At 30.9% G+C, this 13,478-nt stretch overlaps 1 pseudogene; it reads left to right on the top strand.

The window, feature by feature from the left end:
- Nucleotides 1-10,558: 10,558 nt before the first annotated feature.
- On the top strand, nucleotides 10,559-11,756 carry LOC114741113 (germin-like protein subfamily 1 member 7; annotated as a pseudogene).
- The last annotated feature ends 1,722 nt before the right edge of the window (nucleotides 11,757-13,478 follow it).

Genomic DNA, 13,478 nt, shown 5'->3' with positions numbered 1-13,478 from the left:
TAAATATGATGCTTTCTTCTTTACCTCGTTCGTACCTTGTTCTCTTTTCCAATTCCATTTGGCTTCCTGCACAACGTTGGACGTGTTATCTGTTTATGTGCTTAGTTTTACTTTCTGTTTCACCAATTCCATTTTACTTTCTGCCATGTTTCAAATTGTTCACATGTTCTTCAGTAAATCTTTATCTTTCTGTTTCTATCACCGAAACATTTTCGATATCAACTTTATGAGTAACGACAGTCAGAAAACATGGATGGATATGAACTTTTGATTAGGTCAACAAAGTATCGAAACTTAGTCCATTCCTTTATCAACTTTTTTCGGTTTTTCTTTTTCTTCATAAAAAAGTTATTATCTATATCAAACCTTCTCAAGCGGATGCAAATAAAATTTGTTGACTTTATGTTTGTGTATACACAAACATACATCTGCACAAAATGATTGTTTTTTTTTAATCAGATACAATTTATAGCACTACGCAAAATTACATTCAATTTTAAAATTTGCGTTGGTAGCATTGCGAAGGTAAATTTTAATTTTAAAAGAATGGGAAAACTTCTCCCTATAGACTTTTCTAAACAAGAAATGAAGGACCTTGAGAATAAAAAAAAAAATTGAACATAAAATAGTAAGCAACCTAACATTATTAATTATTTCGTGAAATAAAACACTGAACGACGTCAACAACCCCTGTCCCACGATTGCAATGCGGTGCCAATTCTGAAATCTTATTTTGGCCCCATAAAAAAGAAAAAAGAAAAAAGATCGAACCAAGGATATTTGTATAATTAATTGGAAAAAAAAATAGGAACCGTTTCAGCAATTACAGATGTTTTTAATTATTATATTACTACTCCCAATCTTTAATATAAGATTTAATTGACTAATTTAAAAATTTAAATAAATTACTTTAAAGTATTATATATATTTTTAAAACTCATTTGCCCGACTTATAAATTAATATATAATCTATACATAGAAGTATTTTAAAGAGATCATATAATATATATTATAATTAAATAGTTGTTTAGTTTTCATAATTTTCTTAAATTAGTCAATTAAATACTGGAGGCGGCACTACATATGTCGTCCAATTAGAACACGACCACAAGTAGGAGTAGTCGTCCTTTAATTTCTCGACATCTCTATCGTTTTATCAAAATTTGATAAAATCAAACTATCTCATCAATTTCTTTAATATCTACTCCTTTTAGTTTTCAATATAGGAGTTGGTTGTGTATTAAATTTGGTCCTAAATATAAAAACTCAGTTTATTTATCTTTTATATTTATAATGTTTTTTCCAACTAATTTACTTAAAATCTAATGTACAAGGTTATTTTTGGAAGATTAAGCCATATTTTACCTAATTTATTTATTTTTTAATCTACTTAAATAATGGTTAAATAATTCTTCGTATTAAGAATTGGAGGGAGTATTTCCAAGTTCCATTTCTTTTATATGCCATTTTTTATTGTATAATTAATGTTATTTGTTTAGAACAAACTTGGTCAATTGATAAATTGGTTTTGATGGTAACATAATATTTTGGAATCATTTCAAATTATATGAGATTCGATAGTTAGCTTGATGTTTAATTATTGGGTTAAGGTGATCGCAGAACCATGAAGGATTTTACTAGATGAGTCTAATATTATAAAATATTTTATCATTTCTTCAGCACATTAAATATTTTTTAAAATGTGGTCAACCCTATAAAATATTTTGTAGTACAACTCTTTTCATAAAAATATTAATTTTTTTAGAAGCGGTTGTACTCTTACAGTATTTTTCAAGAGAAATTTTAATCTCGCTATTAACTCCTCTAAAATCCATTAGATGACTACTATAAAATATTTTTAATAATTTTTTATAGTGCTGGACACAACTAAAACAATATTTTAGAATAGTGAATGAAGTGCAAAATACTTTAAAAATGAGCATTCAAGGTGATGAAGATAATTTAAATTAGAGATCAGCATTCTCTACTCATTTTTAAAATGGATATTCATTCAAAATGGAAAATCTAACAACAACCACACAAATATATACAAAACTTTTTCAATCACTCTATCTAGATTCCCAAGCCTAAACTAAAAACTCAATGCAAATAATTTAAATTTCACAAAAATAAACATTAAAAAATTGGTGATATAGTGAGTTCCTGCGTGGAAAATAATCATATAAATAAACCATAATATAATCAATCAATATAATGTAATAAATGAATATACATTTCATTCGCACTATCTAAGATGAGATTTAGACAACTCAGATTTTATTATATTCAATTAATGATATTTATTTCAAATAATTCTTTACATTAAATTTCCAATTATTATTATTACTACTACCACTACAATAAAGCATCATATGGATTGTCCAAATCTCCAAATCCAGGCTGGCAGTTTGGGATTTTTTTTTTGTGGAAAAAAGTGTTCATTATACTGTATCAAATTGGTCCCGAAATGGAGGACAGTGTATAGGCTTAGAGCCAGACAGAGTTTAAAAACGTGTTCTTTGTAGTTTCTGTGTTTGATGGACGATTCTCCAAGGGCCAAAAAAAAAGAGAGGCAAAGAGACCCCACGACGTCCAGGAAATTGTCTTTATACATAGTGTGCTGTCATGTCACCTCAAAAAAAATATTCCTCTAATCTTTAATATAAAATCTAATTCACATATTTATTAATTTTTTTTATAATTAATCATATTGATATCTCCTCAATAATAATCAAGTAGGAGGGGAAAGAAGTGAATTAAGAAAGATATTTAGTGTATTTTAGAAAAAAAAATCATATTAACTAATTTAACTAATATTCTTAATCTACTCAAATTAATTAATTAGGTTATATATTCAAGATGGGATATATAGTGTAGCAGATAACATACATATGTCCTCATTACCAAAAAAAAAAAAAAACATATATATGTCCTCAAAAATGGAAACCCAAAGTAGTGGTGGTCCTCAATTTGCCTTCTTAATTAATGTTTTTAGCATATTTGCGCGTAGTAGTCTTGTCTTGTTCGATGAAAACCCGTACGATACGAACGAGAGGTTCTTCGACCTCTGCTCCATATTATCTCTCATTTCATCATGCATGCGTGGAAGTTACATCGTTAAATGCATACGTATAATATAGTATAATATTATACATATAGTATAATATTCCCTCTGCCCTTTCTTATAAGAAATGACTATCAAAATCATACAGTTAAAAATGTTAGTTAAATTTAATTAAAAATAATTAATATGTAATATATATTTAATTATATTCTTGTTTATAAAGAGAGTATATGAAAAATAATGAGTAAAAATTTATTATAAAAAGATAATAACATATATTTAAGTGGGGTAAAAATGAAAAGACAAGTTTAAAATTTGCAGACAGAAAAATTTGTTTCTAAATCCGAACCTTTTCTATCTCGATGCGAAACCTTAAGTGGCCAAGAACGCAGTAAGAATGAATTCCTCTTTACTAGCTTCTTGAGAGCTTGGTTAATTTTGCCCCTGTAGCTCCAGCTTGCTCAGTTTTAGGGGTTGAATTGACCGACTAAGCATCCGGATCGATCACTGACTCTCGGCCCCGTTGTTTGGCTTCCACTCCAGTTGACCTCTCTTGTTCCCCCCCCCCCCCCCCTACACAACCGGGTGGAGGACTCGTAAACTTATTCCTGTAGGTCCTCTTGTAAAAGGACATGGAAGGAGTGAATAATCGTGAGACGTGGCATTATTTTGATGTTGAAAGAGTACCATTAATTGGATGGAAAGAGAGTTATTTAACTTGGTCCCACACATGGAAGCTTGTCCCATAAGCATTAGTTTTAAGCATTTGTTGGCCCGTTGGGCCAAATCTTTACAAAATCTGAATCCGAATCTTCTTATCATGGCCGCACGTTTTGGGCTTAACCTTGGCTCAATTCCATTTTGGGCTTGGGGTATTAAAATTACCATTTCACTCCTTTCGTCATCAATACCTGATTACCAAACAAATTCTAGAACTTAATCCTTAATATATTATAAGGATTTTATTCCTTAATTAACTTCTTTAACTAAAAAAAAATCATCCAAAAATTTCAGCACAGAAATTAACCTCTAATTAGTTTTTCTTGAATTTTCGGGAAAGATAGGCCCTTGTTTCCAGAAGTTAGCTGTAAAATTATTTAAGTCATATTTGGGGATTAAACCTCTTCATAAGCTTTTTAAATTCTAAAAATAATATTTTATAATTTTTTCGAAATTTTCCTAGGCATTCAATAATTTTAATACTCATTTATTTCACTTATCTCCTTAAAATTTCACTCAAAAACAGGTTTTTTTGGCCAATAAAATAATTTTGAGGCTCTAATTGTTAAAATAATCTCTATGAACCTCATAAATATTTAACAACCCATTTTTCAGAGTCTTACAATTCAGGATGCTAAAAGATCAGTTTCAGTTCAATACGACATAATTTATTATGGGGCATACTCTAAATTCAATTGTAAAGTTGCTTGAATCTTCTGCAGGCCTCCAATATATGTTCCCTGTGACCAAAGCCACTGATATTTACGCAAGAAAATGTCTGATGGTTTTCTTTTTTTGGTTGCCAAATTTGATGTTTTCGTTTGAAAACCGTTGCATGTATGATGATTGGTTTGAGGGTTAAGGTGTGTCCAGCACTCCAAACTATTCTGTTAGGTGTGCTTACTGTCCTAAAGTATTTTGTAGTGAGTCTATCACCTTGAAGTATTTTTTCAGATGCATTCAGTATCCTAAAATGTTTTATAGTGTAATTTTACTTTTAAAATATTAATTTTTTCAAAAGGAGTTGTGTTTTTAAAGTATTATTTTATGAACAGTTTTAATTTCATTATTAAGTCTTCAAAAGATCCATTAAATGAATGTATATTAAGCACTATATAATATTTTTCAGAATGCTAGATGTACCTGAAAAAATACTCTAAGGTTTTTAATGTACCTGAAAAAAGGTGCTAGACGAACCACAACATACTTCAGGTGTACTGGACACACCTGGCAAAATATTTTGAGTTATTGGACGTAGCTTAAGTCTTACTTTAACCATCGAATTTATGGTTTAGGGTTAGATAATTTTGAACAATTTATTTAGAAAAAATTACAAATGAAGACCTCAAAATATGTAAAATTACAATTTGGGATCCTCAATTTGAAAAATAGCAAATAAGGATTCGATTCTATTTTTGCAAATATGAAATCATAGTGAAATGTATGAAATACGTCTCAGCCAAATAATAAGTTGACTATGAGAAATGATAAGTTCACTTTAGCGAATGACAACTTTAGTAAACTAAATCACAACCTGGCTGAAGGTATGTCAAATGACGAGTTGACTATAGAAAATAATAAGTTCACTTCAGTGAATGACAACTTCAGTAGACCAAATCACAACTTAGCTAAGGGGCATTTCAGACATTTCACCCACATTTCATATTTGAAAAATAAAACCAGGTCTTTATTTTTTATTTTTCAAATTTAGAGTCCCAAATCATAATTTTATATATTGAGAGTCTTTATTTGCAATTTTTCCTTCCATTTACCTCCAAACAATTCCAGATATGAGCCATGTTTTCTTTCGTTTTTTATTTATTTTTAAAATGGTTCAGGCTGTGTTTCCATGCACATAAAGAAAAAAAAAAAAAACGAACATAATAACGGAGACATTTGAAATCCTCGGATTTAAAGTATCTGGAGGTAACAATGCTCCATGCATGGGTATATTTCCCGCGGCGAGGTTCCATGGGATGTATTTGCTGAGTTCTTGAGAAGACTCGTGGTTACGACACCTAGCAGAAGGTTTTGTCAGGGTATATAACGGTTAAAAGAGACAACCATCATATACATGCAAATTTATTTTTAAATAAAAAAATATTTGATAAAATTTCACGGTTTCGTGATTAATTAAAAATCAAGCTTCTTTTTTTTTTTTTTAAGTCAAAGTCTCTTTAAATTACTCTAGACTTGAGACTAATCTCTATTGAGTAAAAAGTACTAAAGTTAAAACTCTTCCAATAGGTGCGTTTATCAGAATTTGAGCTTATGTTCTCCTTCCTACGAGTTAAAGCTATTTGTCATCTCAACCAATAGCTTATTGCTACTTGGTATTAACCATCAAGCTTACTGGATGGAAGGGAGGGGAGAAAAAAATTTAATGAATTTGATTTAAAAAATTGAAGAAATGGGGTTAAAATTTTTTAATTGGTTTTTCTTACTTTTTTTTCTTATATATTCTCTTTATTAAAATTTTATACCTCAGTTCTCTAATTTTTTTTAAAAAAATTGAACTCATTAAAATTTTTCCTCCTCTCTCCTCCATTCCCCTCGTATATGAGAATATCTTGATCAGGACAAGGGTGAACACCAGTAGGCATTAAATGAAAATAATTGAATTAAGGCGATGTTTCATTTGGACTTGTTGAGTCCAAAGAGTCCTTTAGGGCAACCAAACATCTGATAAACTATGTTTTCCTTTTCTTAATAGCGATTTAAAAAGTTCTTTTGCCAAACTGGAGCAGAACATCAAAAGCACATTCTTTAAATGTAAACTAGACTTTCTTATACTCTTGAAAGTTCAGACTTTTATCTCAACAACCCTTTGTTCCCATATTTACCCCTCTAGATCAGTTATATATGTCTATTTTGTTCATTGACTTGTCTTCTTCTCTTTCGAATCTGTGAGTGCTTTTCTTCCTTCTTCCCAATCTAGAGGGGCAAATATGAGGACAAGAACATATCGTCACCAAAAGTCTCCAATGACATTAAAAATTGCCTTTGGAAATCTTCCTTTCAACAGTGACTTTTCATATATTGTGGAAGAGAAGGAAGAGAAGCGAAGTTAAGTTGGCCGAGATAACAAATCAAAGCAAATCAAACAACATCATACTACTCTGATCTTTAATATAAGAGCTCGTTTAACTTTTATTTTGATCTTTAATATAAGACCCCAATTCACTTTGGCTCTCATATTTATCTATTTTTTTCTAAGATATTCCTTATAATAATAGTAATTCTAACCAATATATTTAATTAGTACAGATATTTTAGGAAAGATAATATCTATTTATTAAAAATAACTAACGTAACTAATATCCTTAGTCTACTCAAATTAGTCAACTAGTTTTTATATTAATGACAAAAAATAGCATTAATTAATCAAAACACATAATAATAATCAATAACATTAAATACGCTGATTTATTTAGAGAGCAATATTAGGGAGAGCTCATGAAACAGTATCAGCAGCATTAATATCAAACACCAACATACGCATCAATAATCACTCAACGGACTATCTTTCGAATAAGAGGCGCAAGGTGGAGGATGGGGCCAAGGTGGGGCTGCTGGCGGCTGCGGCGAAGGGGTGGGGATTAGTGGAATGACATATTTTGTTACATTTTTATACTATCTCTGGTTCTTAATATGAGAGCCAGTTGTCTAATTTGAGTTAGATTTAAGAAAGTTTGTTGAATTAGTTATTTGTAATAATTATGTGTTATTATCCATATAATATCCTTGTTAATCATGTATTAGCTAAAACTACCATTTAATCGAATTTTTAACATATAAAACTCTACAAAGACTACTTTAGAAAAAAAAATAGATAAGTGTGAGATACAAAGTGAATTGAAGTCTTATATTTAGGACTAAATTAAAAATCAAACTAGTTCTTATATTAAGAACTAGAGGTAGTATTTGAAGGCAATATAATAAGAATGAATGTTTACATGCTCGGATTTAATAATGTGGAACGCACCAGACATGGTTGAAGCATCCTTATGTGGACCAATCACCCTATATAGGATACTCTTTGTTATCATGAATTTCGATACTCCAGTTAGCTGATTTAGCACAATGAGAAACCTCAACAAATTCAAAATCAATTATTTGTCCCAATTTGGTACTTTCTGAATGTTGGTCTCCATTATGGATAATCACCTTCTTTGCATCAGCACCGATTATCACCGAAATCGGGCACGTATAGTCCGGAGTTTGTTCGGTTTGAATTCCGTGGGCAGTGTCGGTGGCATCAAGAATGTGGTATAGCTTACCAGGCAGAAGAGCTTTGCGATGCACATTTTCTTCAGCTAGGGTTAGGGTTTGTTGAATGATGAAGGCAAAGAGAAGGAAAATAAGAGGAGGCAATGAGGTGCTCATTTTGGAAGACTGAAATACGATAGAAAAGTGAGAGGTTGTGTTGTGGAAAATGGAAGCTTGCATGGCTTCTATTTATAGAGTTACAAAAAGGTGAGAGGGCAATAATAATCATGCAGTTTAATTAGCTGGTTTATAAAAATGAAAGTCTTTTTTTTTAATACAAAAAATGAAAGTCTTTTAATTTCACGCAAGAGATCAATGTTGATAAGGTGAAGGACAACTGGTTGTGGTTTCCATTGAATTGGGCCGCTGCTATTCGCTAAATTACGAGAGATATTAATTAGCATGTTTTAAATAAATGACTCTGTAGATTCAACCAAAAAAACAAAAAGAGCAAATGAATAAGTAATTCTTTTCTGGAGAAATCTAGTCAACTGGACCACTGAAATTTGCTAAAACATATATAAGTTAACAATTGACATTGCTTTTGTATATGTGTATGTGTGTGCATATATATATTGCTTTCACATGGGAATTCTTCATTGGAGATTATCTTATTCGATAAATGACAGTAATTACACATGTCAATGAATCTCCATCAATGATTAATTTCAATGCATATTAATAGAGATATTTTAAGAAAGACAACATCCATTTATTACAAATACCTAATTTAACTACCTTAATACTTACAAATTTGTTATTTAGTTCTTATGTTCAGGACCGAAGGTAGTATATTGATTTCTGTCTCATTTCAATGATACGGTTAATAGTACAAAAACTGTTGTTAATAAGGTGAGACTTGTTCTACAAACTAAAGTAATCTTACAATCGAATCACATATATACAGAGTAATAATTAAATCAATCATGCTTACCTCAGTTCTTAGCTTAGCTTAGAAAGCTAGAGAGGAAATGATGCCAAACCCCAAATTCAAATGCAATTTACATAATTGGAATAATTACTTATCAATACATAGGATGATCAAGTAATAAACAGTACTTTTATATATAGCTTAAAATTCTCAATTCTCTCACCTATTCTCAATTCTCAATTCTCAATTCCCAATTTCACATTCCCAATCTAAACTCAATCGTTTTTCGTAATCCAGTTAACTCATTAGAAAGCTCAGTTCACCATCTAATCCTCCAATTGCACAAAATCCGCTAGTTGCATAACTTAGGGTTCATCCAAAATATCTTTATGTAAAATTCAAGTTTAAACCAGCAATTTAACCATTAAACTTAAATTTAACCTCAGATAAAATCAACCAAATCATTAAATTGCATTTCAATTGTATAGTAATCATCATTATCCAACTTAAACTCCAATTTGTTATTAAACCCTAACTCCAAATCACCTAAATCATAAAATAGTGTATGTAGACTGCCTCCATCAATGAAAGTAATTAGTCTAGGAAGTTTAGTTAATTAGCTAGGAAGTTTTATAATTAGTTAGAAACACTAGATGAAAAAATTATTATTTTAATTTCGATAAAATGTATTATATTTTAAAACATGTGGGAGATGCTTGGATCAAAAGGATTATAATATACACATAGGTACCAAATTGAAAATTGAAAAAAAGTATAAGTACCTCCAATATGGTTTTTCCTTATATATACAAATAAGCGAAAGAGCAAGTAGATGAAGTTTGGTATATGTGATTTAGTGTAAGTGGAACAGATAAATATGCTGCAGGAGTAATACCTTGTCAATTAGTCAAAAGAATGAGAGCTTTGGGTTAATAATTAAGGGTTCAGTCATCCACTATAACAAAAATTAATTAATTCAATTGATAATTATTATTGTAGTATGGATATAGATGTTTTTCATTAGAAAAAACAGCAAATTAGCAATAGATTTTAACAACAGAATTAGCAAATTCTGTCAAAAAAACCGTCAATAAATTTATTAACGACGGAATTTTGTTGCTAAATTGATTAAGGAAGAAACTTTGATCGTCAATGTGTGGCTTCTTAATAGTTGATTAAGACTATCCGCCTAAAACCTGGGGTAATAAACAAAAAACAACGGATTAATTACCGGAGTAGTTATTGAAAGGCTGAAGGAAACCAACATGAGCTGCCACGTTACGTTACATATGCCCCACATTTCTTTCTCTCTCTCTTTCTTTTATTATTTCTTTATCTCTTGTTCTAGGAATCAATCACTGACACGTTAATATGCTTGTAACTTTACGCGGCCTAGATTAATGAAGAAGAAGACTGATGACTAATGCAAGTCAAATTTTACTTACCTTGTTAATATTTGATTAGCTAACGCGGATATATTTCTTTTTGATTAATGGGAAAACCCCCCCCCCCCAAAAAAAAGAATACTAATTCAAAAGGACGGCTGCTCCCTTGAGCTATAAATAGATGGCAACCACAAATTCATTTGATCACAACAACACACAATTAGAAGTTAAAGAAACGATTTGAGAAAGATGAGAAGTTCAGCATTTATCTCACTTATTGCTCTCTTGGCCTTGGTTTCCTCCTTTGCTTCTGCCGATGACCCCACCTCTTCAAGATTTCTCTTGGGTGTGAATGATACCAAATTTCTGCGTGGGTGTGAATGATACCAAATTTGGAGGTAAGTACACACACCAAATACCATATATACTGTATCTCTCTATGTTTCTTGTCATTGATTAGTAATATTGAATTGGTTTTGTGCAGTATTGTGAATGGGAGATTCTGCAAAGATCCCAAGTTTGTGGAAGCGGAAGACTTCTTCTTCCACATAATGGAAGGCAACACATCAAACCCCTTGGGCTCCCAAGTAACTCAAGTGTCTGTAGATAGATTCCCAGGACTCAACACTCTGGGCATCTCCCTTGCTCGTATCGATTATGCTCCCCATGGTTTGAATCCTCCTCACACTCACCCTCGTGCCACTGAGGTGTTGACTGTCCTCGAAGGGACTCTTCTGGTTGGATTTGTGGCTTCCAATCAAAATGATAACCGTTTCTTCACCAAAGTACTCAACAAAGGAGAGGTGTTTATATTTCCCTCCTCTATGATTCACTTTCAGCTCAACATCGGCCGTGGCAAGCCGTAATATTGAATTGGTTTTGTGCAGTATTTGTGAATGGGAGATTCTGCAAAGATCCCAAGTTTGTGGAAGCGGAAGACTTCTTCTTCCACAATGGAAGGCAACACATCAAACCCCTTGGGCTTCCAAGTAACTCAAGTGTCTGTAGATAGATTCCCAGGACTCAACACTCTGGGCATCTCCCTTGCTCGTATCGATTATGCTCCCAATGGTTTGAATCCTCCTCACACTCACCCTCGTGCCACTGAGGTGTTGACTGTCCTCGAAGGGACTCTTCTGGTTGGATTTGTGGCTTCCAATCAAAATGATAACCGTTTCTTCACCAAAGTACTCAACAAAGGAGATGTGTTTATATTTCCCTCCTCTATGATTCACTTTCAGCTCAACATCGGCCGTGGCAATGCCGTTGCCCTTTCTAGTCTCAGTAGCCAAAATCCAGGAGTTATTACTGTTGCAAAGGCTGTGTTTGGATCCAAACCTCCCATCCCTATTGAGGTCTTTCTAAGGCCTTCCGAGTTAACAAGGGCATAATTGCCTTACTTCAAAGCAACAAAAGTAAAACAATAACTAAACGATCTATTTTGTAATAAAATACTCCTTTGGTCCTAAATATAAGACCCTTATACTGTGTATAAGAGTCTTAAATTACTGTGTATAAGGGTCTTATATCTAGGACCAGAGGAGTAGTAAATAAATAAATGTGCATGCAGCTACTTTGTGTTGTAGCCTCAATTATATGATATGCATGCATGCATGCATAACCAATCTCTTTCCTCATGTTGTAGCCTCAATCATATATTTGGCATACTTAAATGACTGTGCTTTAATTTCCATCGTTAACGCGGTAGTGACTTGAACTTAACGTGTGATTAAAATAGTACGCAATATATATATAGATGAGTAAAATACTCTGAATACCTTCTAGTTTGCATTAATTACAAAGACCTCTCTTCTATTTCAAAAATATACATTAGTCCAATTATTTAACACCGTTAGAAATATTCTAAAAAGATTCTAAAAATATTATTTTTAACTAAAATTTATATGAAAAATTTTGTTTACTATTTCATATCTCATTCTCATAAATTTCTAAATTATATTTGTACAGTTACATCCATTTCATTCAATTAATATAAACATAAAAAATTAGATTAAAAATTTAACTAATTTTTTAATAAGTATATACACTTGACTAAATATGTTTATAAATTTTTGTAACAAAGATGTGTTTAAAAGTTTAGAATTATAAATTTAGATAATTTATAAAAAATTTTAAATTTATATCATTTAAATTTTAAGATAAACAAGAACTATGTATTTGAAATATGTTTTTACAATTTTAAAAAAATCAAAGTAAATAATTTCTAACGAATGTGATAAGATATTAAAATTATAAAATTTTATGATTCAGATCAAAATTTTAAAAATAATTATTTTTTATTTTATAAAAAAGCTTTTGGAAAACATAAATGTTCTAAATATATAAGTTAAAAGCGGCATTTTGACCAAAAAAAATAATTTAAAGTCAAATTTAATGGTCAACTAACAGTTTAGATGAATGAAAATAAAATCTTAAATATAGAAGGAAGGCTTATATAACATATGTTTTAACTGTAAAGAAGATTTATATATGTTTTCAAAATAAAAAGAAGGTTTTTGTAATTGACATAAAATAGAAGAGTGATCGGTATGTTTTACTCTATATATGTGTGTGTATTTTTTTATGAAGTACTGAGTACTATTTGTTTAAAACAAATTTATCAAAGAGATATCAACAGTACAGAATATATGAAGAATTATAAAAATCACTTTATAGACATATAGTGTTTTCTGCTGAAAGGCCCAGATTTGAAATATTTAAGCAAACACAAGTGATTATTTTAAAGTTCTGAAATCTATAGTGAATTTTTCCTAAAAAATAAAATAAATTATAATTGACGCCTTTCTAAAATTCTGAATCATAATAAACAATGGCAAAAAATTAAAGAATAAATGAAAGATAAAGGAAATGAATTTCAAAAGGGCTAATAAGCCTCTTCTTTGCCTTTAAAAAACGCTTAAACAGAGCTCCGAATATCTGAGAGTATGATGGGATCCGCTTTCTGAAGGGTGCTTAGCGCCTTCATGTCTTTCCTTTTGTCGTCTTCGGCAAAAATTACAACTAAAAACATCCACCGTGTCTTCCCCTTTCTTTTTTAACATCCGAGAAAATTATGACTCAAGACCCCCACTCTTCTATATTGTCTTGTAAGCTCCTATGTTTGGTGTGAGAGAATTGGAAGGAAAGGAATGGAGCTGAGAAAAAAATT

This window comes from Neltuma alba, unplaced genomic scaffold (genome assembly GCF_004799145.2).
Source record: "Neltuma alba isolate B1F8T4 unplaced genomic scaffold, ASM479914v2 tig00003277_pilon, whole genome shotgun sequence".
NCBI classification, from domain to species: Eukaryota; Viridiplantae; Streptophyta; class Magnoliopsida; order Fabales; family Fabaceae; genus Neltuma; species Neltuma alba.
This window is presented reverse-complemented; position numbering and strand designations above follow the sequence as displayed.